The sequence below is a fragment of the Tachypleus tridentatus genome, chromosome 1 (genome assembly GCF_004210375.1).
Source record: "Tachypleus tridentatus isolate NWPU-2018 chromosome 1, ASM421037v1, whole genome shotgun sequence".
In the NCBI taxonomy this organism is placed as follows: domain Eukaryota; kingdom Metazoa; phylum Arthropoda; class Merostomata; order Xiphosura; family Limulidae; genus Tachypleus; species Tachypleus tridentatus.
In genome coordinates, this window is record NC_134825.1 from 42,147,367 (window position 1) to 42,174,459 (window position 27,093).

General features: G+C 33.1%; 1 long non-coding RNA gene across 1 annotated transcript; it reads right to left on the bottom strand.

Annotated features, from left to right (window-relative positions):
• Window positions 1-10,034: 10,034 nt before the first annotated feature.
• On the bottom strand, window positions 10,035-26,486 carry LOC143247686 (uncharacterized). The gene is made up of 3 exons (XR_013026671.1): window positions 26,220-26,486; window positions 13,369-13,472; window positions 10,035-10,179 (listed from the first exon to the last, which is right to left on the bottom strand). It is a non-coding gene; the product is annotated as an uncharacterized LOC143247686 (long non-coding RNA).
• Between the last annotated feature and the right edge of the window lie 607 nt (window positions 26,487-27,093).

Sequence of the window (27,093 nt, forward strand, 5' to 3'; positions counted from 1 at the left end):
TTTTAATAGTAACTCAGGAATACAAATGATGTATTGGACAAATTTTAGTACATTTAATTAAATGCAGACTAACAGAAGTGGATAAAATATGCCCCTTTCCCAAATACTGATGCACGTTACCCTCTAGGTATCGATTGTAGTCTTTTAACCCTAGAATAAAACTACAATTTTATCATAACAAATGGTTTATTGAAATTATAAAATACACCTTTATAAATATTGCACCTGCTTTGAGAAGTATTTCCATTTAATATATCTCATGAAGCCTGGGACTCAAGAAGAAAAGCAGATCAGCTACAGATATATAAACAACTCATATTTTATCAGAAGGAATGAAATAAGGCTCATTTGTAAAAAAAAAAAAAATTGCTTAATAATTGCAGAAACTTGAGAGATGATCTCAAAAATTAAATTATTTTCAGTTTAAAAACACTGTTAATTTATTCTTGAAGTAATTTGTGCTTTAAAGAAAAAGGACGTAACTACGTCGGGCTACAACGTTTAAAAATTGATATAATGCATATTCTAAAGGACACAACTGGTCTTTCAATTATATTCGTGGTAATAAATGCATATATTTGTTAGAAACACATTTACCGCTAATCTAGTTTAGGAGCCAGCTATAGTTAAACATTAAATATGCGTTTTTTATTTGGAAAAGAGTAGGCAAAGAATTTTTAGATCTTGTGTTATTGTTTTGAATTAAGCACAAAGCTAAATAATGGGCTATCTGTGCTTTTCCCACCACGGGTATCGAATCCTGGTTTTTAGTGTTGTAAATTCGCAGACATACCGCTGAGCCACTAGGGGGCTACATTATGTGATTTTCATTCGGGACACAAAATAATTATGGCTATGTCCAGAAACTAGCAAAGTCTTTAAACTAAAAGTTTCTAGCACCATGATAAAATAAAAAAGGTGATTACATTTTTGCTATAAAAGTGCCTCGTACATTAAATAACGCTTAATATTCTCAATGTATTTAAGTACTGTTTTAATATATATCATCAACAATGTTATTAATATTGGTTATTACGAGCCTTATACGACCGTATAAAAGAATAGATAAATAGAGTTAGTAATCTAAAACCGATTTTTCAGTTTTTATGAGAGAAGAAGAATATTTAGAATGGTATTTGATGTGAGATATGGCAGCGCAGACACTTTGAATGGCAGCAGTGAGGTTTAACACAATAGAAAACTTTTGATATTCTTCATTTTTATTTTTCAAAAACAAAACAAAAAATATTTAACAAGATGAGCTTTTGACTACATTATAATAACTGTCATCAGGCTTTTCCACACTAACCGCAGTTCTGAATATAATTATCTTCTGCTGATCCCAACTAGCTTGATGAGATATGGTATATATATTGAGTGAATAACCCCGTCGGTAGTGATGTATGACAAAGCATAGTTACGAAGGGTCTTTTACACCTTTTCTTTCTTTATCCTGGAACCACATATTAGGCCTATAAATAATAATATGATTTAAATTATTATCATTAAGATAAGATATTAGGAGGTGGGAGATGCAGGACTTTTTACCCTAGCCCTGTGGATAAAGGGAAATTAGAGGGATGAGCAATTTCTGGGGTAGCCCTAAGAAGTTCATAGGGGGTTTGTGAGACGCACCTAAAAGCAGGGTCAGTAATTAGAACTCTATCAATATTCCCTTTCTGTGTAATGTGTGTGTTTTCTTATAGCAAAACCACATCGTGCTATCCACTGAGCCCACCAAGAAAAGTCGAACCTCTGAGTTTAGCGCTGTAAATCCGTAGACTTACCGCTGTACTAGCGGGAGGCTTCTGTATAATACCACTCTAATTAAAACAAATACTACGAAAGTAGTAAAAGCCAAAGAATGTCACTAAACGGAGAGTGTGTTTGTGTTTCCCTTATAGCAAAGCCCCATCAGGCTATCTGCTGAGTCCAGCGGGGGGGATCGAACCCTGATTTTAGCATTGTAAATCTATAGACTTACCGTTGTACTAGTGAGGAACGGGGAGTAACCGCGGTCAGACCCTAGTGGCCCAGCGGTATGTCTGCGGACTTACAGTGCTAGAAACCACGTTTCGATACCGTGATTGGCAGAGCACAGATAGCCCATAGTATTGCTTCGTGCTTAATTACAAACAAATAGACAACGTTAAGTGCGACAAATCCGTGTTAAATCGGGCAGCCAAGTTGTTTTAAATTAGGTTCCGTATTGTCAATTACTAAAATAAAAGCAAATACTGTTTTGTTAGCCCAAAGATATATATAATGTAACAGAAATTATTAAGCTAATAAAACACGATTATCCATAAACAGCGTGTGTAGAAGAAAAGCTTGGATGTTTAAATAAAGTACTAAAGAAGTAATGTATTGTGCAATAGTGAAGAAAAAATAGCAATTAAAATTTATTATTTTGCGTTTAAATTCTTTCATCACTCATTAACTAAATTATTCACAGTGCTCAGGTGACCCTTTGAAAACTTAATAAGTAGCAATAACCTCTCGCTTTTAGGTAGAGACAATAACATTAGAGACACACATCTATTTTGATATATCCTAACTTATAATTAAAATCAGTTTGTTTGTTTTGGAATTTCGCATAAAGCTACTCGAGGGCTATCTGTGCTAGCTGTCCCTAATTTAGCAGTGTAAGACTAGAGGGAAGACAGCTAGTCATCACCACCCACCGCCAACTCTTGGGCTACTCTTTTACCAACGAATAGTGGGATTGACCGTCACATTATAACGTCCCCACGGCTGAAAGGGCGAGCATGTTTGGCGCGACCGGGATGCGAACCCGCGACCCGCAGATTACGAGTCGCACGCCTTAACACGCTTGGCCATGCCGGGCCATTTAAAATCAGAAAAGGATTATTCTCTCTGAAGAACAATAAACAAATTCTAAAACGACCCCCTGTACTTTATCCTTTTTATTATATTTCTAGCTCCATCTTAATTCTAGATGGACGAAGTTATGTTTCAGCTCATATACTTCAAAATAGCATCCCAAAACAGCACAATAACAATATCTTGTATGTGTGTGTGTATGATAACCCTTTCTAATATTTTAAAACCTGGTTTATGAGATGCATTCAGTAAAGCCTAGAAAGACTTTCTATACTTTATCAGACTCATTTTAGAAGGTGACACTTGGCAATAATACAAGATAAAGACATTATAACTTGTATTTAAAATTAATTAGTTTTTCCTTACAAGATGCATTAAATAAAATCGAAACTAAGCTCTTAGGCTTAATCATTTTTATTTCGAGCTTTCTCTTATATAAGTTTAATGCTATGTTGCGCAACACCTCTACCCCGTTACATCCTCCCCACACAAACAGATAATAATATTAAAATATTAGGTTGTCCAGAATTAAATGTCGTTTTTGAACTACGAAGTTTGGAAAAGTATACGCTAGTATTTTAAAACATGCTTCAACACACTTTTGCCAACGTGTAATGATGCTGTTTATGCCTTGCTGTAGAAATCAGTTTCCACAGTAGGGGAGAGGTCTGGGGAATAAGGTGGATGAGGCAGAACCTCGATTCCCAATTCATTCAATTTTTGGAGCGTCATTTTTGACAGATCTCATAACGCCGATTTTTGTTGATCTTCAGTCAGCTTATGCGGAGCTCACTTATCCAGTTTTTCGTCTTTCTAATCTCACTCATGTGGTTGGCAATACTTGATCTGCTTGTGCCTAGCTTTTCTGCAAGATCACGTACTGTTGGTCTGTCTCAACTGCTTCCCTTAATGTATTTGCATATAAGGATGGCTTTCTTCCACGGCCTTCATGGTCTTCAAGATTTTCATCTCCATGTCAAAACCTTTAGAACCAACGCTGAACTGTACGTCCAGTAAGAGATCAATGACCGCTTTTCATGCAAGTTTGAAGACGCAAAGGAAAATCAGACAAAATTCCTTCTTGTCCATGTTGTATTGGGGGTTGCGAAACTCACTCTGAGTAGAGTTGAAACAGTAGGCAATTAAGATACCTTGTAAGCGACAAACGTTGGATTAAACCAATCAACCAACGGTAAGTTACTCAATATTTAGCTTCTAACTGTCATCATGAAAATTCTGACATTTACTTCTGGACAACCTAATAAAAATAAATAATTGTACTCCAGGACGACGTCACACGGAACTATTTTCTGTTTTCACGGACGCAAAATAACCGTAGGAAGAACACTTGGCGAAACTTGTATAATTTTTAGTTCAAAGAATATAGATAAATGAAGCTCTATTGGTTGGCTGGTATAAGGTGCCAGTGGCTCATTGGCAAGCCTATAGGCTTACGTTGCTGAAAATCGAATTTCTATACCTGTTGTGGGCAGAGTACAGTCATTTGATTTGTAGTTTTGTGTTTAAAAACCAAAACCAAAGTAGCTTTTTTATGAAAGCGTGAGTAATATAGCGCTTTCTGTCGCTCATTATTGTAAATTATAAAAATGTCTTTTCTAACTTATTACCTTATCTTCAGTATTTGTCTTGTCTGAATAATTAACATGCATTGACATTAAATTCTTTTTTATTTGTGGTTGTGCTCAAAAACTCTAAAGAAACAAACAGACTAAAACGTTAGTTTAAATTCTTTATGAGGCAGATTAAGTAAAAGCGAAACTAACTTCCTGTAATTTATCATTCGGATTTTATTTCAAGCATCGGGTTTTATACGGTTACGTGTAATAATGTTATAAAATATATTTTAAGGTTCTTTTTTGTTTGTCATTAAGCACAAAGCTACACCATGAACTATCTGTTCTGTGCTCACCGTGGGTATAAAAACCCGATATTTGGCTTTATAAGCCCTTATACTTATTGCTGAACCACCAGGATATTTTAATATGCTAATTACCCTTAACGTTTACTATGCTCTAGATTAGGAGTCTTGATAAATAAAATATGAAATATTTAACATGACGTTAAATTACATATTATACAGTAAAAAAAGTATTTGTGTATGTGAAAGCAAAAAAGCATTTCAAACGGGAAATACCAACTTTTAAACAGCGTACTAACACTATTGTTTATGCACTTAAACATTTAAAAAATTCAATTAGGTATATTACACTTTTTTGTTGATTAGAACAAATATGGCAAGCCATGGAAAACAATTAATGTCATATCGAGAACTGAATGTTATGTAGCTGATTTTTTTCATTATATAAAGAAAAGTGTGTGTTTTGGAAAAAAATACACGGTCATCTATCTATCATTTCGTATCTGTTCCTTATAGGTTTCCACATTGCTTGATCAATCAACACCAAACATGACATAGTGATATAAGATGACATGGGAAAGGTCATGAAGGCAATGGAGGTTATGCTTCCTATCTCCGATATAAATAAAGGTCAGTACGTGTGCGTATCTGTTCCTTACAAGTTTCCACATTTCTTGATTAATCAACATCAAACTTGATATGGTACATCATGTGAAAGGTCATTTGTATGTGTAGGGGGTAGGTAAGTGGGAAACTACCTAACTTCACATCTAATACCGGAAACTATCAAACCAGCATAACTTTACACAGTTATAGAAGATGACATGAGAAAGGTTACGAGAGGTTTAACTCCATCTAATTTCGTACTAATAGACTGCTTTAAGACAGCAAGTATTTGTTTTCAGTATTGTTATCTTTATATATTTTTATTACGCTTTTAATGTTTATCACGCTACCGAATGAACTAAAAGCACAAATTCTATCCTTTGTTACAAACGAGATTTCGTTTCATCTCGAGTAACATGGTAACTCGAGCTAGTCCTCCATATAATAAAGTTTTCCATCAACATTACTGTCTTAACGGCAGCACCACTAACGTTTATTCTAATTTAAATTATGATTCAGATCTCGTTCTAGTTTATCACATCCTGGGTTTTCAGATACATGTCAAATCTCTTTCTTATGAAACAAAATTTTTGTAATAAGTAATATTTTTTTGTTTCAGAGAGTAGCACATTATTTAGTTCAAAGTAACATGAAATCTTATTGATAAGATACGCTTCATGACATATTAAGAATCGTTACTTCTCATAGACTTTCTTATTCTAGTAGTTACATCTTATTTTTAAACACTTAGAATACATAATCAGTGCCAATTCACAAGCTATAAGATATAGTAAAGGTAAGTCTTGTATATTAATGATAAAAATATATAAATAATGATAACATTTCGCGCGGATTTAACTTTCCAATCTTAAAACCTAGTATCACATCTCTCCACAGTTTTTTTTTATATTTTAATTATATCTGGGAAACACAACTATTGCAGAAATAGTCAGACTAGCAACCGAAGAGTAAGATACAAACTGTTCGGTAATTTATGTCTAGTTGTCTAGTAATTAAGAAAAGTAAATAAATAATCACTAGACTTTGATTATTGTTTAGGTTACTAATTATGACAATTATTTCATAACTAATTTATTGTGGTTGATGCTAGAATAAAAAATACAATATTAGTAAATAAAAAAAAAATCTGGCATATTGCAAAACTTACAGGGATTTAGCTACAATATCATGGTGCGACATCAAAAGGAAGAAACACATTCCAGTCATACCTAGTTACAATATCATGGTGCGACATCACAAGGAAGAAACACATTCCAGTCATACCTAGTTACAATATCATGGTGCGACATCAAAAGAAAGAAACACATTCCAGTCATACCTAGTTACAATATCATGGTGCGACATCAAAAGGAAGAAACACACTCCAGTCATATATAGTTACAATATCATGGTGCGACATCAAAAGGAAGAAACACACTCCAGTCATATATAGTTACAATATCATGGTGTGACATCGAAAGGAAGAACCACTTTCCAGTCATACATAACTACCACATCTTGATGTGACATCAAAAGGAATAATCGCCTTCTGGTCATACATAGTTTAGGAAACTTAGCGTGATTAGCAAGTTTATTAAAATTCATTTTCGTGAAATAAACGTTTTGTGACTCGTGTTTATTACGTATTTACTATGAAATCATAAATTTCATTACGTTACTCATCATGGCGGTCTTGCTTGGTAAGTACACCATACTGGGTGTTTTCATTTTGGAGCTTATATGAGTTTGTAAATCAAATGTCTTATTCTTTTTTGTATGTTATTAACACATAAACATATCTTAAAGCGATTCTTCAAAAACTCCTAATACCTCAAGTATACGTTCAGGATAAACAAGTTATTGTCATATTAATTATTTACGTTCGGCAGAATTACGGTAATAAAGATTGTTGTGTTTTTTTCGTTATATTTCAGACACAATCCTTTCACAAAACGTAGACATAACCGTTGTGTAGAAGTAAAGGGGAATCGCGAAAATAATTATTTACCTGAACATTTAAAACCTTCTATTCGATAAACCTGAATCTGAATTACAATAAACTAATGTTTGTTTTGAGCAAATGTATATTATAAACTAAATTTATGTAAGTTTTACGTTTCATATATTACACAGCATAGATTGTAAGAATAAATAAAAAAATGTTATTTTATTGTACCAGTTTGATTTATATGTAAATATGTTATTGATTAGGTTACAGTTGTAAAATATATTTGTATCTATCTCAGGTATCTGCTGAGATATAGATACAGTGTCTGATGTAGTTATATATAAATAGCTACACTATATAGTAACGTAATTGCGTATGTCCCTGGACTTGATAATAGGGGAAGCATATACACTGATCAGATGTTTGTAGATTTATAATACTTGTTAATGGATATAATGTGACAACCTTCATAAGTTAGTGTTGGTATCACCTTCTATTAACACTTCAAATTACAGAGTTTGTGGTTGTTCTTTTATCATTCTTTTTTCCCCAAGTTATACACAAAGTATATGTATTATCATAAGCTACAAAGGGCTACATTACATAAAAATAACATGTATTTTGCTGAGCGATCAGTTTATGTTATTTTTCTGATGTGAAATAAAATTGTAGTTCACAAGGAGCAATGAATACAAAATACAGCCATTTTGTTTTCTCTCAAAACTCGGAGATAAAATATGGGAGGTCGTTTTCGATTTTATTGAATGAATTTCGTAAAAGATTATCCGAATATTATCATTAACGAATTATGATATACACAAAATATAGTATTTATGTTATAATGTTAATCTGTGTTTCCCGGGAAGCTGTTTTACAATAAATAACCTGAAACGTAGACCCATCAGTATAGAATTAAGCCGAGACAAACCAGGGTAAAGTATAAGAAGTAATTTTATTGTTTACTTAATGTATGTCATAAACAATAACCTCAGCTGGTATTAAGCAGAAGTCAGGATACTGATAAATAAATGGATAATTTTATATTGTGTTTTTCTTCATTATACTCACAGCACTTCATTAAGACATTAGAACCTTTTTACGTATGCTGTTTGCGGGTAATCTTATTTTTACTGACTTAATCATTTTTGTAAATTCATTTCACTTAGAAAACTGTATTTACCTTTTGATTTGAACAATTAACAATGTGAAACCTAATGTAACACCTCTGTATTACCTTATAAGTAATACAGCTTTATTACGTTTAAGGGAATCTACCATTACACCTAATGAATGTTTGTTTGTGCTTAACCACAAAGCTACTAAACTGTCTGTGCTCTGTCCACCAGGGTATCGAAACCAGATTTTTAGTTTTGTAAGTCCACTGGGGAGGGAGGTTATTGGGGGAGTAAGCTTAAGAAACATACCCTTGTGGTACTGTAAGGAACTACAACCTTCACTGCTTTACCGTTTGCCTTCATTATGTTATTGATAAATAGTTAATAATAACTAAATCTACGGTTGGAATACCTACTTTTAGTTCGAACAAGATTCAAGATAAAACGACTGAACTAACATACACATATCCACACACAATTGTAAACTTATGGACTATTATTTGTTTATAATAGCATCCAATTATATGTCTGGCTATTAGTGTTATTAGAAAAAATAATATCGAAATTAGTGTTTACTATTATAAGAACAAGATAATGGTTAAAATAGCCAAGTATTGTCTATCATATATAAACAGAGGAGATACATAATATTCACACAAATGTTTATCGATTGTTACATAGTAAAAATTTTCCATTTATTTGAAGTGTTGATAATAAAATTAACAAAAGTTTTACTGTGTGACAACCGATAAAAAATATGTGTAAATTACAAGCAAAAAATGCTGGTTTTAATTAATAGCTAATAGAAATTCGTTAAACAATAGTCCAAACATATGAGAACTAGAAATATCACCATATTAAGGAATTTAAGCCCGCACCATATGAAGTAGTAGTCAGTATACCACTGTATTTATATGATGCGTCATCCTTCGTTTTCACTAATGCCAGTATGTATACTATTTTTCATGTTTCTTATCATCAGTACTTTTGATATTAATTTTGGTCTTATGTAACAAGATTCGAGTTTCGTATTACATCCTTTCTTCTTGGCACTGTTAACACGAGCTTAATTTCTTTGTTTCGTGAACGAACGTTGTGTTCGCATTCTTTGGCACATTGTTTTAACGTGTGTTCTAATTCTCCTGTTTAATTCTTTGCACGTAAAAGCTTCAGCTTGTAAATAATATTTTTCTCATCTCGACATAGTGCGGTCGTCGCTTCTCTTAAAAGGATTGTCAGGTTTTATTAGTTCTCAGAAGACATGTTTAGAACAGCTATTAGCTTCAATGATTTCTTTCTTCTTCGTCTAAAGACGCAGTACTTATTGTTTTGTTCGCTAAACGTCTGGTTATTTTCAATTACAGGAATGATTTAACGTAAAACCTCAAAGTTTTTTAGTTTTCGTCCTGTTTAACTGAGTTTTCAGCCTGTTGTATTTGTTTTAAAGTTTTATGAAAGCGTATTTGAATATGAATAAAACATTCTTCACGAATGGTGATTCAGTGTTTCCTGACAACAGTTTTAGTGAATCTATGACGTTCAAAATAGAGAAAATTCATCTTTATTAACATTTAAGGAGGACGTTACGCTGTAGAGACACATACACTATAAACTAGTTTTAGATTATTGTACTTTTGCTTACTCATATTCCTGTGATTATAGTTTTTCTTTCATTTTTTTCAAACTAGTCTTTATTTTATTCGTAACTTTTTCTGCCAACAGCTTTGACCTTTCTTAGAGTTCATTCATTAGGGAAGTATGAACATGTTAACTGTTTCTTTTCATATCTGGAAATATATAAATCACAGATTCTGTTATACGAGAACAAAATCAGCATCAAAATGTCATAAACCAGCACCAACAATAAGAAATAATAAAACAGAGAAAGAGGATGCCACGAGATTCACCTGTTCTTGTTTGATGTAATACATTAACTAACATTTGTGAACTTTCTACCTGTGGTGCACTTTACATTTCTGCTTTGATTTTTTTTCGTATTTCTCGACAGATACTTACAGAAGTTAAAGAGCTATTCGTGTCAGTTATTGAAGTGAAATTAATCAAAAATGATTGGTTTTACAATTATTTGCAACTAACAAAGTATCTGGCATTGCTTGGATGAAAAACGGCCTTAAAATGCCTGAAATTCGTTTGAATAAATCAACCGTATTAATAGTGATTATTTTCGACAAAATAAGAAAATTATTTCTTTTCTTGACTAAATGTTTTTATTGAAATCAATACAAATAAGAATGTTCGAGAAAAAAATTAAAAATTTGCTAAAGCTATTTTAATCAAAACAAAGTTGGTTATATTGCTCCTGCTTCTTGAACGTGCTTTGCGTAACATTTCAAGTTTCTAAAACAAAATTCCTTACCTTCTGGTTACTGATTTCTGCTGTGTGATCAAATATCGTTTTCAGCATATTCTGACTTTATCATTGTTCTATTTAGTGAATAATTACTTTATTCTCTTCATATTGCAGCGTAACGTAAATTAAAGTTTGCCGATACTAATTTTTTGTAAAGTTATTGTATAGCTGATTCTTACGAGTACACGTAAGCAATGCAAAATATATAGCTGAAGCAAGCCTACTTAGTTGAGAGAGTGTACGTTAATATTCAAGATAATCCGCCAGCTTTTTTTATTTAAGGAGAGTTAGAATGCAAGCATATACTGCGTAAAATAAGGAGAGAGAAAAATCACAAAGAGAATGAGCAGTGAAGCAAATGAAGGCTCTCGAAGTTTTTATATTGTTGTGACACATAAATGAGCATGGATAAAATAACAAAGAGAAGTTCTAACACGGAAAAGAGACAAAAGTAATAGCCCTCTTGATCACATATTACCAACAAAATTCGGCCTTTTTAAGTTGAGACCAACTGGTCGTCCCGTTTGTCCAAAATTGCAATATTCGTCACATTAGACTATTTGTGGCCTCTAAAGCCGCGGTTACATAGCTCTCGTTACTCCCCGCATAAAGTATCGGTATATGTAAAGATGTTGCCGTGCATAAGGAACAGGCCTACAGAAGTAGAAAGGGAGAAATTGGCGCTTATATACATATAGATAGATAGATATGGATTGTCCAGCAGTTCTTCCACGGTAACATCTTCACAGTGTAGAACCATTATGTTCAAACCTAACTGGAGCTAACTTGTAATAAAAAATTTCAGTCTTTTGTCAATTGTCTGTTTCGTGTAACATTTATTTATTGAGAATTCTGATCAGCATCATTTATTCTGGTGACGGTTACCACAATATGACTGAAAACTCGTTATATTTCAGGTATTGTTCAAGATACCCGTATCATCTGATTTTATACGATATAGAAACTGTGTTTTACGTACTTCTCATGTTATATGTAAAAGAAAATATGTTTTAGCTGCAAACTTCTGGAACTTCAAAAAACCACTAATGAAAACTAAGATTACTTCTTATTGATATTATAACGGACACCGTAATACATTTAGTTTAATACCTACGTTTGTTTCAGCAAGTTTTCTTTTTATGTAAAGTATATTGTTGGATATGTGTTGCGCAAGTCCCGACTCTTCTCTAAATTTGTACAAGATTCTTCAGTATGAGAATCAATAATATTTGTTTTATGAATACGCTAGCGTGATCGAACATTGTCCAACATTCTATAATCTCGTCATAAACTATATAACCAAGGCACCAAGGGACAGATATTATTATTATCAGTTACAGTCAGTGTGCTACAGGTCTTGGAAGCTGCAATTGTGATTAACACCTATTACTTGGAAAAGTACAGAATTTAACCAGGAACGTTTATACATTTCGAAAATTACAAATCATTCAAATTCAGTGAATTAACTTCAGACATTGGTATTTTTTCGAGGACATTAAATGTCTTCATCGGTAAAAAGTCGGCGGTGCGAAGTCATCCAAGCTAGCTAGTTTAAGCGAGATGTAACAATATCACCTCAGAATTAATTTTCTCGTCGTGGACCTGGATTACTGATAAAATATTCAGTTCTACACCAGATATAAGACTCAGTATTGTCTTAACTTTGTAAAAATGTTGTATATAAATCATTATTTGTAATAACAAATAGTAATAACCGTTATTATAAATTGTATTGTTTTTTGTTTGCATATGAGACTATATTTTTGTTAAGAAATAAAGTTGAGCATATCAACCTTGTTGGCAAATATCATAAATTTGATACATATCGAAATTGAAAGAACTGCTAAATTAAATGTAAAACTTCTGGCTATTTGAAATCTTAATACTTAACGTAAATAATTCAATAAATCGGAGACTCGTCCAAAATAAATTACAATAAGTAACATTATTTATGTAAAAAATTATTTGTAATTTCTCATGATGTATGACAATTTATTTATTATACATATACCATAAGTCTCGGTGCAAGCTATATTGCCACTTTGAGCATCACTTAGTTATTTTAGTTCGATTTGTGTAATAAATTCATAGGACTGCAAATCGACTTGCTTATTAACATTTATTTAGTAAAGCTTGAACAATACCATAAAAGTGTATTCCACACTTTAGGGTGGATATTCTATAGCCCAATCTCACTAGTGGTTAAGACACGAATATTCCATTATTTTATTATGTTCTGTAAATTAATACTGACAAAATCGAATTGCGTGGATTGTATTGATGATGTTAGACTTTTCTCCTGAGGCCGAACGATAAGTGATAGTTCGATGCACTACAATTCATTCGTCAGTAAATATTTGTTTTAAATCTAAGTCTAGTAAAACTCTGCGTAGAATATTTGTTAACTTTCTTTATCTTTGTACTCTTGTCATTACTTATACAGTTTCCTTAATAGATTTTCATATGAAATGATTGAATTTAACTGCGACCTTAATCTATAAGCAGGCTTTCTTTTATACAGATATTTGCTCACCATTGACCTTAGATAGGAAATTAATTTTTTTTAGTTCAAAATAATTTCAATGAAGGACGACGTTCCACTCACACAAGGTATCTTCCAAAACACCTGGTCGAGTTCTCACTCTGAATCTCTGCCAATTCGTTCATGCTCGTCTGAAAACACATGGTGGTAGAACCAATGTAACCTATCTTCGTGACAAAACAAATCAATTGATAAATAGCATTAGATGATTTTCAACTGTCAATAACTGTTTTTAAAGTCTAGAATAAGATGTGATCTTTATTTTTAAAACCCTTTTGAACTTGTTTTTTTTTCTATAATGAAAAAATTCTTATTTTTTGGCAACGTTATGTTATTTTCACTTGGACGTGAACTGTTGATAGAATTTTATTTGATAGTGAATCGTTTCTTATATTTTTCCTTCTATAATTCAGCTAAACTTATAGTGAAAACCTTTTATGTTAGGATATTAAATGATATTGGCTCTTATACTTGCAAGTTGCCTTATTTTTATTGTTTACTCAATTATATTTTTTACGTTTTCAGTATCTCGGATCCCAGTGTCAATACATATAATTTTTTTAATATAACAAACAAAATAAAATACTATTCTATTGCGACTTCGTTAAGAAGTGACATACCAAAGTACCAGAATGTACTTAATCAACGAATTAGATTTTACTCTGTCTAAGGTTTCAGTTAATATTAATTGCATAAAAATCTTGCGATATCCACACGTAAGATACGAAGTTCTAAAAACGTTACAATTGATTGTTTTATGTGCTTCTTTCAAAGAATTACAATTACTTTTAACAGAAGTGTAAGGATAAGTTAAATTAAAAAACAACTCACTTCTAATCGATTGATAAGCTCTAAATGATTGACCTAATTCATTGATAAGTTATCGATAAATCTAAGTATAATTCAATTTTAATAAATATTAAGTTGCTACTATAAGCACTAAAAATAATTGACATTAATTTTAACATAGAACATTGTAATGAAATAACTCATATCTATTATAGCAGGGAATTTATAAACTACAGCTTTTAGTTTAGTCAGATCATATTTGAGTCCTACAAACTAATCTACATTGAAAAAGTTGTTTACCAATCATGTATTATTACCTATTATCAGTAATAGAGTTTACTGAACATTTAAAATAAACGGGAAAATATTTCGGTATTAAAATTTTTAATTTTAAGACTTTTTTTACAGCCAGAAAGAAGTTGCAGTTTAATTAGAATTGGCACTGGAACAGTTTATATAGTGTGAGAAGTAATCGAGGCAACATTATCAGTTTGGATGTTTTGGATTGTTTGTAGTGAAGCACAAAGCTGCTAAATGAGCTATTTGTGCTTTGCCCAACGCGGGCATCGAAATTCAAATTTTAGCGTTATAGGACTGAAAATGTTGGAAATTTCCTGGTGAATTAATTAATTTGCTACTATCGCTATAAACTTAAAATATTAATCCTCTTGTTATGTTTCCAGGATAGTCTGCTGCGGGCAGCCAATAGGAGTGGGATAAAGCGTTCATCTTTCAACTGTACAGAGTATAAGTGGAATCTTGAAACTATGATATATAATGTGTACATGACTATTTTCTTATAGCAATGCCACATCGTACTATTTGTTGTGTCTAACGAGAGAAATCATACCCCTGATTCTACCGATGTAAGTCCGTAGACTTACCGCAAACCCTCTAGGGGATGTAGTATGTAAACGAAGTTCGAACTCATTATAATACTTTTTGAATTAAGAACGTGAAGCAGCGGTAACTTTCAACAAACAATGCTAAAGTTCGATTCCACGCGTTTGACAGAACACAGGCCGCCCAAAAAACGCTTAAAATCTTCTAACAATAGCAAAATAAAATATTTGTATATAATCAATTATTGAATAAATAAAAAATGAAAGATAGTTAAAGACGTAGCAGTTAAAAGTATGATTAATTAAAAAGTATAGTCAAGACAACTTTACGAATGATTGTTTGTTTTGAATTTCGCGCAAAGCTACACGAAAGATATCTGCGTTGGCTATCCTAATTTTTAGAAAAGCAGATATTCATCGTTACCCACCGCCAATTCTTGGACTACTGTTATACCAACGAATAGTAGGATTGACCGTCACATTATAGCGCCCCGTTGATGAAAGTGCGAGAATGTTTATGTGAAGGAAATTCGAACCTGCTACCCTCCGACTAGGAGTCAAATGCTCTAATCAACTTTACAAATTAGAAATGAAAATCATTAAAATAGAAAAGCTTTCAGAATTAAAAGGGCTTTTCTTCCCATCCAAAGTTTATGTCAGGTAACATACTAAAAGAAAGCGAACATACTGTGTGTGTGTTTTCTTTTAGCAAAGCCACATCGGGCTATCTGCTGAGCACACCAAGGGGAATCGAACCCATAATTTTAGCGTTGTAAATCCGTAGACTTACCGCTGTGCTAGCGGGGGGCCCGAACATCCTATACTTTAAAAACAAAACGCTGCTAAAACTAATGAAAAGATATATGTTAAAACTTCCAGCTACGGTCCCCCAGACACCTGAGAAACCAAAGTTCATCATGCCAAACTTAGTTTCTAAACAGGCAACTAAAACGAAAAGTGAAAATAAATGGTCAAAAACCGGATGAAACGTATCGTTGGTCAAAATAGGCTCATCACATTCTCAAAATCCACAAACGGGGGAAATTCACAAAATGACAGATCGTCAATAAAGAAAAGCTACTAAAACAACAGAGTTATAAGATTTGTTTTTTTGCTTTTACTCTAAGGTTTTCGGTATAGCTATTATTTCACTGAGTCAAACTGGGAAAACGTGTTAGTGGTATTAGTTGACATTAAAAGACTGTATTAAGTACTTATGGTAAAGCTACCTGTCTTTATCCCTAATTTTGAACTACTAACCAGAGGATATACAGACAGTTAGCAACACCATACCCATCCTACCATTCACGCTACAGGATTCACTGTTACATTTAGAAACCACCCGCATATTAAAGCAAGGAGAATAGTTTGTGGTTTTGCAAGATTCGAGTCCGGTCCGTCAGCTTCGAAAACCATATCTCCAACAGAGGACCAAGCCGCTGTCGGATAGTTTTTCTTTCACTGGGAGGATATTTCAACTTGAGATAATTTGGATATAGACAGAAAATAAATCATAACAAGTCCTATACAAAACAGATGCCTGATTAAGTAAAATCTAAACCAATGACAGGCTGTGTTTGGAATAGTCAGTGACTTGATAACTGTTCACGAATTTCCAAGTACTGATCTTTAAAGAAACCATGATAAAATCTTTACGTCCAAGTACAAAAAGCTGCTAGATATTTAGTCATGTTTGATTCTTCCATGAAAGAATATTCTAGAAAAATTATCATGCAAAAAAAAAAATATTACATACTAAAGAGAAAAACACAGTTGTTGCCTAATAAGATCAGTGTACAAAACTACTTATTTATATTTTAAGAATAAGTCACACAATAGGTAAAGACAATAATAATCATCTAATTTGTCACAAGTCACTGAAACGCCTGCAATTAACGATGGTGATGTAGCTATAAAAGAATCTTCCCCAGATTCTTGTTGTTGTGAGACATAAGTAATCCCTATATGACAAGAGTGGTTCTAAGTAAACGTGAGGAAACGATACTTCAGCTAAAAGGCTTACGAAGCCAAGGGTTAGACAGCGTAGCAAACATAAAAGGTGAAAACAATCATTCTTGAGAAAAAAATTATATACTAAAACCTAAGAGTGCAGTACACATTATACGAATCTCGTTTTGAATAATACAAACTATTGTTGCACCGAGAATATGACATTCTTTAACTTTACGAAGACATAGGTGTTTACTGTGTGCTTGAACTCATTGTTACGAAATATGACTATAGTATGTTTCCCAGTTAACCACACATTTGTTAAAATGATAAGCGGCGAGAAAGTAAAATTGTTGCTGCTCATAAATCCCGACATAAGCTGAAAAAGGTCCGAAACGTTCTGGTGTTAATGTAGAAGACATATCCTCACAGAAGTCAATGTAGCACATAAGCTGAGAGAAATTCAGGACGTTCTGACGTTATTGTAGTAGACATATCCTCATAGAAATCAGCGTAACACATAAGATGAGAAACGTCTGGGACGTTCTGGCGTTAATGTAGAAGAGACATCCTCACAGAAGCCAGTGTAATACATAAGCTGAAAGAGATCCAAGACGTTATGACTTATTGTAGAATATATATCCTCACAGGAGTTGGTGGAAAAAATCACACGTCGAAGTAAAGGCAAGTGCTGCAAAGATCCTACAGTTACAAACTAGTAAGCTTGCTATACGAGATGAATCTCGCCAATAAGCAGTTACAGCATAGTTAGAGCTCCATAAACCACTAGACCACACTGGTCAGTCCCAGAAAGAATGTGCGATTATTTAGTGATAGTAAATATTAAATTCAAGCAATATTTTTAGTTCCGGAAACTTTACGATGAAGATTCACCGAAGAACAATGAATAAAATCCAATATTCAGTTCCCCTGATCAACAGAGCGCAGAAGGTTATTCTGTTACTTTGGGCTACAATAAAAATGAGAAAGAAGAAATATAAGCGAACTACAACAAAAAGTTATTTAGTTGTATTGTAGCGAAATTAAATTTAAAAACCTCACTTCATGAGGTTACCTTCAGCTCTTGAAATTCTTTGTACTTGTTCTTTATGGTAATTATAGTCAAGAATATTTTAATACTGCGAGATACATTTAATAATGAAGAAACTTGTAGATATTATTTTGATAAACTTAACACTTTGCATTATTAAACAAGGCCGGCATTGTTAAATAAAAACGTATCTTGCCTGTTCAAAGTGCTCTTGATAGAAGAGCCCTCCAGTAACATATTTGATGCTTCATTTTGTTTTAGTGCAAAAATACTTATAGGATGTACAATGTGACTGTGTGAACCTAGGGTATCGAGCTTACATAATCTTGAAATCTGAAAATTTCGTGTGTGAGCTTGAATTTTACAAAGTTCTAAATAATTCATACAAGAAAACAGTGAGTACTAGCTAACAAAGGTAATTACCACAGCTGTCAACACAGTAGTCCACGAAAAGGAAAAGACGTACAGAGCTTTAGAACTCGTTAATTTATTGATTTTAGGCCAATGTCTTACTCTATTTTCAGCATTAACTGTTTCCTACTAACATTACTTACCGAAGTTCCTTACTCTATGTTCAACCTTATAATAACAGAAATGTTTGATTACAATATAAACGAAAATATCGAGATTTTTTATTTGGTTTGAATTTCGCGCAAAGTTACACCAGGGCTATCTGCGCTAGCCGTTCCTAATTTAGCAGTGTAAGACTACAGGGAAAGCACCTAGTCATCACCACCCACCGCTAACTCTTTGGCTACTCTTTTACCAACAAATAGTGAGACTGACCGTAACATTATAACGCCCTCACGGCTGAAAGGGCGAGCATGTTTGGTGTGACGGGGATTCGAACCCGCGATCCTCGGATTACGAGTAGAGTGCTTTAACCACCCGGTCATATCGGGCCTTGAATTTTTTGTTGTTGTTGAACTAAAAGTGCACAATGAGCTGTCTTGTAGTACCCACTTCGGGTATCAAATCTCGATTTATAAAGCATTCAGACTTACTGCTAAGTAACTAGGGGAGGCAATTTCGACAGCTTCGAGCAAATACAAACTTAGATTTTGTTTAAGACAAATATAAATTTAAATTTTGAATTACGTGATGCTTGAAATGTTACGTTTGATAACAACTATGCATCTAGTGCTTTATTATTATATATTATACTATAAATATTTACAACTAAATCAAAACAAAACAAAGCTCATAAGATCATATATTATTAGGTGTGAACACTCTTCACTCAGTGGTATTAAAGTTCATAACGTTTTTGATTTCTCAGCAGAAATGGTAAATGGTAAATTTTACATGAAACAATTGTATTCAGAAAATTAAGTATTATGCCAAATTTAAGGTGAAAGATGATTTTTAAACTTGAACATTTTAGTACAATTTGCAGATGTTAAAAACATTTCCAACTGTAGAGATCATATTATTTGATTTGTGGTACACGACAACGTTTCGACTGGCTTTCATCATTTACAAGAATCAAATGACAAAGATAGCCACAAATCACGTATGAAGTTTGCAGACAAACCAGATCTTGTGAAGACGAACAGTTAAAATCTGAAAACTTATCATAAACTATTGATTACTTTCACCAAGAAATTATGAGTTAGAGTGACTTCACACGTTATGAAATTCATCACTGAAGTCAGTTGCTCGAGGTAATGTCAAACATATTGATGATTTTGCAAGAACCTACACAAATATTTCGAAACGAGCAAGTTTATGTTCTATATTTGTGTTATTTGAAATCAGAAGAAAAAGTGTCTTCCTTAAATATAAGTATCTTTTGTTTTTATTATAATTATCGAATAAAATTCTAAAATAGGAAAATATTAGACAGAATGGAAACGATGACACAACATTAGTGGAACCAGAGGGCGCGTCGCTAGGCCAACATGACAATGGAAGTTGTCTGTTATCAAAGGACTCATTGTTAGGCGTTACATCATAGTTCGAGTGTTACAGAACAAAGAGTGTGCTGTAGGGCTACGACTTGGCATAAGAGGGCGCATTGGTTTGATGACCACGCAGATAGTTTAACAATCAAAGTTTTAAAATTAATAACATTGTATTTCTACAAGGGTATAGCGTTTCTACAGGTTGACAGTGTTGCTATACTTATATAGGATTGCGTACAGATTTTAACGTGTCTCAACTCGTATGTACAGTTTTCATTTACATTTTTAACTGCATTACATGTGTTGCTATAGATGGACGGTGTTATTATAGACGGATGTTGTTATTTGGCATATTGTGTTTGTTTTACAAAAGTAGTCTGTGTCTCTATAAGCAGATTATGGTGCTAAGATTCTATAGATATATGATACAACTAAAGTTAGTATAGTGCGTAGGATAATTGGTTAATTAATAATATCCTATCTCATTTGCTAAGCATATCTTTATAAATATCTGTGTCTTTACGTATAACACACTTCACTAATTCAAGAGTTCTGAAGTTTTTTTTCTTTACTTAATTATACTGCTTGGTGATTGTAGAGCTGGATAGCGCTATCATCCTATCTAACATACAGATTATAGTTTTTACTTCTAATTCTAATTTGCATGGCATACCTTTTTGCAATTTTGAAGACAACATATTTTTTTATAATAACATACTTAAATATCATGATTGTTTCGCTAGTTTAATTTTAGGATTTAAACATTCTGTTCCTTTGTCCATAAACCATGAATTTTATTGTTCACACGCTATTTTATAGTTTTCACTTTATATCTTTTACACAGGTAGTTGGTGCTACCAAATAGACAGTCTTCTTAAGATTCTATAGGTAGATGATTTTACTGGACATATTATCTGTTTTACGAAGGCGAATGGTGTTACTACGTTTCTGTAGGATTGCATACCAATAAAAACTTATGTTTTAGAACAGCAAATGGCGCTGTTGTTTGAAATTAAGCATGAAGCTAAATGGGTTATCTCTGCTCTCCCAAACAAGGGCTCTGAAACCCAGTTTCTAACACTATATGTCTGCAGACATGTCCTCCCTCAGGGGGGCTCGAATAATGTTACTAAACTTCTGTGTAATTTTGTTTATAGTTTCATTTATTTTAAACATTTAACATACCGCTAAAAAGTTTCTATCATATCCGATGTTTTGTTTTCATTAATATTGAACGAGACATCAACAGTGATTTTATGATTTAGTACGAATTTACTTTAGTTATAACAGTTCTATATTTAATAATATATTTTACATTTTCTGATGTTCTATATGTAAACCACTTATTCTAATTAATTTCTTTAATTAATGTATTACTTCTGTATGTCCTGAAGTGGATGCTTATTTAAATCTTCTATTGAGTTTTATAAGTTAATCACAAAAGTTTTAAAGGTTCTAAGTTTAATGATTATTATGGTAAAGATATTATACTCACCTTTCTGTAAAAATATTTCCAAATATTGTTTTTTTCATGGACAAGACATAATACTTATTGATTTATACTAAACCATATCAGTACAGATATAAACGAAATTTCTTCTCTAATACACGTTAAAGACATAATATAGGGTCTCACATGTTACCCTTTCAGCAAATTACAGATACATACCAGCTAATGACAAGTTTAAAATAGTTAGTTAATTTCCCTAGTCCAAGATTAAAACAACTAATGTTTTCATTTGTGACAGAAAAACCAGATATTCTAGTTCAGTATCTTTCATAACTTCACTTTTTGTACGCAATAACATTTAAATTTTTATTTCACCAGAGCATGGAAAACATTTTTCACACAGGAACATAACCCAAAACGTTTTGGTAATCATAATAATAAAAGGCCCCTTAATTATAAATTAAGGAGTTATTCTTCAACTATCTTAAAGCAGATAAAATATTTGCCTCATAAAGAACATGAAACAATGTTTCAGTAACTTGTACTGCGTTATCTTCCACTTCCACTTTATAGAAAGATCAGTCTGATTTTTATTTTAAATATTATTAAGCTTACAATCTCATGTTATAATTGTTCATTGATGTTTCATATATTTACTATGGGTTTCTAACTGAAAGAAATGTAAAAGCATTTGAACAACATGCACTTTGCAATGCTCAGCATTGACGAAGAGAAAATTCGCCTAGTATCAGAGTTCATTGGGTCAGCAGGAAATGTCTTAATCCAAACCCTGTATTAATTGTTAATGTGTTCAACTTTAGGTGTTACATTTCCAACCAACACACAAGCTTTGATACTGGATGAAAGGTTATTGACAGTGGAGTGCATCACAGGTGTATGGTGTATATAATGTTACGTTACTTCTCATTTTAAACTCACAGTAAAATGTGAGTAAAACAATACTTATAAAAAAATGTTATAAGTCTTCCTGTGTGTTCATAAGTTCTTGTCGCTCAAAAATAAGGTTTCGTTCGTTTATTGTAGATTGTTTTGTTTGTTTTGGAATTTCGCACAAAGCTACTCGAGGGCTATCTGTGCTAGCCGTCCCTAATTTAGCAGTGTAAGACTAGAGGGAAGGCAGCTAGTCATCACCACCCACCGCCAACTCTTGGGCTACTCTTTTACCAACGAATAGTGGGATTGACCGTCACATTATAACGCCCCCACGGCTGGGAGGGCGAGCAAGTTTAGCGCTACGCGGGCGCGAACCCGCGACCCTCAGATTACGAGTCGCACGCCTTAACACGCTTGGCCATGCCGGGCCTATTGTAGATTGAAGATAAGTGTTTTACAACTCTGTCTAGGTTGTGTGGACCATTATACACTCAAACTGATAGTCTCAGCATGAGACTTGGTGGTTGCCATCAAATATGGGCTCTTGTTTATTTCTCATTTTGCCTAGTGAACTTTACAAATGTTCGAAAATCTTACAACAATTTCGTTGTCAATAATATCAATAATTATTTAAAAAGTGAATATTAACAGAAATGTAAGAATATGACTTTCTACAATAGTAATGTTGAAAACAATAACTGGTATACTTCATCTGTTATATACACTCATGTGAAAAAGTTAGGACACCCTACAAAAGCCTGTGTATTTTTGTAACATTTTTGGATATATAGATATTTAATCTCAATTTTAACAATACTGAAAGATTATAGGAATATAACTAAACAATTAAAACTGAAGAAAAGACTTTTCAAAATCTTCTGTAAATGTAATTCTATAAAAATGCATATTCTAACTGAGGAAAAAGTTCGGACACTCCCACATTTATTCCCACTTAAAATCGCTCAACTCACACACAGGTGTATCACACCAGGTGCACATGATTAGAAGATCGTTACTCAGCATTTTGAATGAGGCTTGCCCTATTTAAACCTCAGACATTTAGTTTGGTGTGCTCCTGACTGTTGAAGTGAGAGTGAGCACCATGGTGAGAGCAAAAGAGCTGTCTGAGGCCTTCAGAAAGAAAATTGTAGCAGCTTATGAGTCTGGTAAGGGATTTAAAAATATCCCAAAATATTTTGAAATCAGCCATTCCACTGTCCGGAAAATAGTCAACAAGTGAAGGGCTTTCTAAACAACTGCCAACATGCCCAGGTCTGGTCGTCCAAGCAAGTTCACCCCGAGAGCAGACCGCAAGATGCCAAAAGAGGTCTCCAAACACCCTAACTTGTCATCACGGGACCTACAGCAGACTCTGGCTACTGTTGATATGAAAGTGCATGCCTCTACAATCAGAAAGAGACTGCACAAGTTTAACTTGTATGGGAGGTGTGCAAGGAGGAAACCTTTGCTCTCTAAGAGAAACATCAAGGCCAGACTGAAGTTTGTCAGAGAGAATGTAGACAAAGACCAAGACTTCTGGAATAGTGTTCTTTGGACAGATGAGTCCAAAATTGAATTATTTGGACACCAGAACAGAGGGTATGTTTGGCGTAAACCAAATAAAGCATTCCAGGAAAAGAACCTCATACCAACTATAAAGCATGGAGGTGGAAATATCATGGTGTGGGGCAGCTTTGCTGCAGCAGGACCTAGAACAGCTCACAATCATAGAATCCACCATGAATTCTATAGTGTATCAGAGGGTGTTTGAGGATCATGTGAGATCATCTGTACGAAAATTAAAGCTGAAGCCGAACTGGACCCTGCAATATGACAATGACCCAAAACATACCAGTAAATCCACCAAGGACTGGCTGAAAACTACGAAATGGAGAGTCCTGGAATGGCCGAGTCAAAGCCCAGATCTTAATCCCATTAAGATGCTGTGGAGTGACGTGAAACGGGCTGTACATGCAAGAAACACCTCAAACATCTTACAGCTGAAAGAATTCTGCATTGAGAAGTGGGGCAAACTTTCTTCGGACCGATGTCAGAGACTGGTAGATGGCTACAAGAAGCGTCTCACTGCGGTTATTTCAGCCAAAGGGGGTAACACTAGCTATTAGGGGGTAGGGTGTCCTAACTTTTTCCTCAGTTAGAATATGCATTTTTGTAGCATGACATTTACAGAAGATCTTGAAAAGTCTTTTTTTCAGTTTTAATTGTTTTTAATTATATTCATATAATCTCTCAGTATTGTTGAAATTGAGCTTAAATATCTATATATCCAAAAATGTTACAAAAATACACAGGCTTTCATAGGGTGTCCTAACTTTTTCACATGACTGTATAGGCGTATAAAGTAGCACTAATTTTTATGTTAAAAATAACACGTCACCAGGCATTTTCTTTTTCCAAAATCTGAATCTGTTTTGAAAAATTGTATTTTCTGAGTCTGAAACATCACTAACAAGTATAACATAAGATCAACAGCTTGTTAATATTTGTAATAAAAATTAAACAGTTTATTGTGGACTTGTATCTCTGAACTTGTGACCGAAATTATCACCACTACTTGGAAATAACTAATTGTAAATGTTATGCAGTTTTCAAGTCTAAGCACATATCATAAATATTAAAAGTAGAACTAAATTGATCATAGTCAAACTATCTTTAATTGTGAAAAATATTCTAAGCTGTATTCGTAGACTAACCATGCTTGAACTTTTGACCAATTGCTGTATAATTAATTTGACAATGTAGTGAGAGTAAAATGGTTTTGTCGTAAAGAACTGTTGAAATAAAAGAATTATACACTATTGTTTATAAACTAAGTTAATTCGTGTTATTGATTATCTAAAAATAACTATTTGTTATAGTGTACATGAACTGATTTTAAAAGATATGGAAACATTTATTTATTTATTACAAGCTGAAATACCTGTCAACTAACGGGAAAGTTTAAACTTAATTAACACAATATAAGTTTAACAGCAATCACATATTTCATTGCAATAATTTTAACATAAACTTTAACCAGATTTTTCAATATTATAACAAAGCTTCTTCATAAACATCATTTGCAGTTTGTTTTTCATATACAAAGAAATAAAGATTTTGAAGTGATTCCACTCTTGAACATTCTACATTTCATTTATCGCTAGAAATGCATAGTTGTTTGAGAAACAATCCAGCACTTACTTTTAACTTGAATCAATTCAGAATATTTAGCATTGTCTGAAACGTCAGCCTGTCAAGATTGTTTGAGATTGACTCAGTTGGCTGGGAGTAATTAACCAACAGGCTTCACAAAATGAAAATAGGGTTAAGTTCACACCCCATAGTTCATTGTGTTTATATACAAATTATGGTTCACATTGGCTCAATAGACTTGGAAGAGTTAGAGTACAAACAAACACATTTCGTATTTATTTATATGAATACCAACTAACTTATACTGCTGTAATATGTACTGCTCTAACACTCGTATTTTTACTGCTATACCACATGCTTAATATGAATTAACTTTAGTTTGTTGAATTTAAACGTAACCAATTGACTCTTGAGATTTTCTACAATTAATAAATTACAATATATGCTCCTAAATAATGTGAAAATGGTACTGAAACAGTAACTACAGCAACAGTTTTATTGTGTGAAAATTAACTACACTAGAGTATTGCCATGTATTTATAGTTCAGACTGCGATTGATTAAATATCTATTACAAAGCGTTATATCAGTAAAAGACTACATATAAGTACAAACAATCGTACCATACTCAGTAGTAGTAGTTTTAATCAAGTCATGGATCCCATGACTAAATTATCATATACTTAGCATGACGAAATAAATGTTTTCACTACTCAAATATACCCTGTTTTTCAGTAGGATCTATCTAAATTACTATGAAAATCGAATGTAGAACCTGTATTGTTAATAATATAAGTGGTTAAGATAGAAAACCGAAACCAAACTAAAGTTAAGTATCTCAAGGTATGTTCTTTATGAGATGTACGACAGTTGAATCCTTACCTGCTGTTCGCTGTATCCTTACGTACGAATGTTACCTCAAAGGCAGTAAGAACACATTAGCTGCTGCGAACAGGTAAACAAATCGAAAGGTTTAAACAGGCATCGGACTGCAAACAGTGGATGAGCAGAGCTCTTTAGAGGTGAATTAAAGTTCGAATTGCTCAGTAACGATCAACAACAGTTTGTTTGATGGCAAAGACAAAAACAATATCACAACCAAAAATTTCGATATCTAAAGTAAAGCAAGGTGGTGGATTAAAAGAAGGGTGTGCCTGCATATCAACCAACGGTGTCAGTGATCAACATAAAATTGATAGTACCTTGACTGCTGATAAGCACAGTAATATTTTAATCCATCATACTATTCCTTTAGAAACACATGACGCATAGGACGGGGATTAGTCTTCCTAAAACAACAACAACAAAAAAGTGATTCAACGCATCCAGCAAATGTGGTCAACGAAATATTAACGGTAAAGAGGCTAATGGAACATCTAGGTGAACACAGTAAAAACTACGAAAATGTACCAATAGCGCATTTTTAGGAATGTTTGCAAATTTCCATATTTTTAATGAAATTATCTTAAGGAACCCTATTAAAATCTGGATAAAATTCTGTGAATATTTAATTTTTTAATGAATTCCCTAAACGTATTTGCCTTTAAAATATGTACATTAACAGAAGGTTCCAAACAAATAATGTGCTTCCAGCATTTTTTACAGTATGGGCTTATTTAAATATTGAAAGTTGAAAGTCGACTAATAACTTGGTTCGACTGTAAGTAGTGCCACAAGAAAGTTCTATTAACAGTCTACAGTCTTACGTTGATAAACTGTATTGCAGCGTAAACACAATATGAAATGTGAAAAGTAA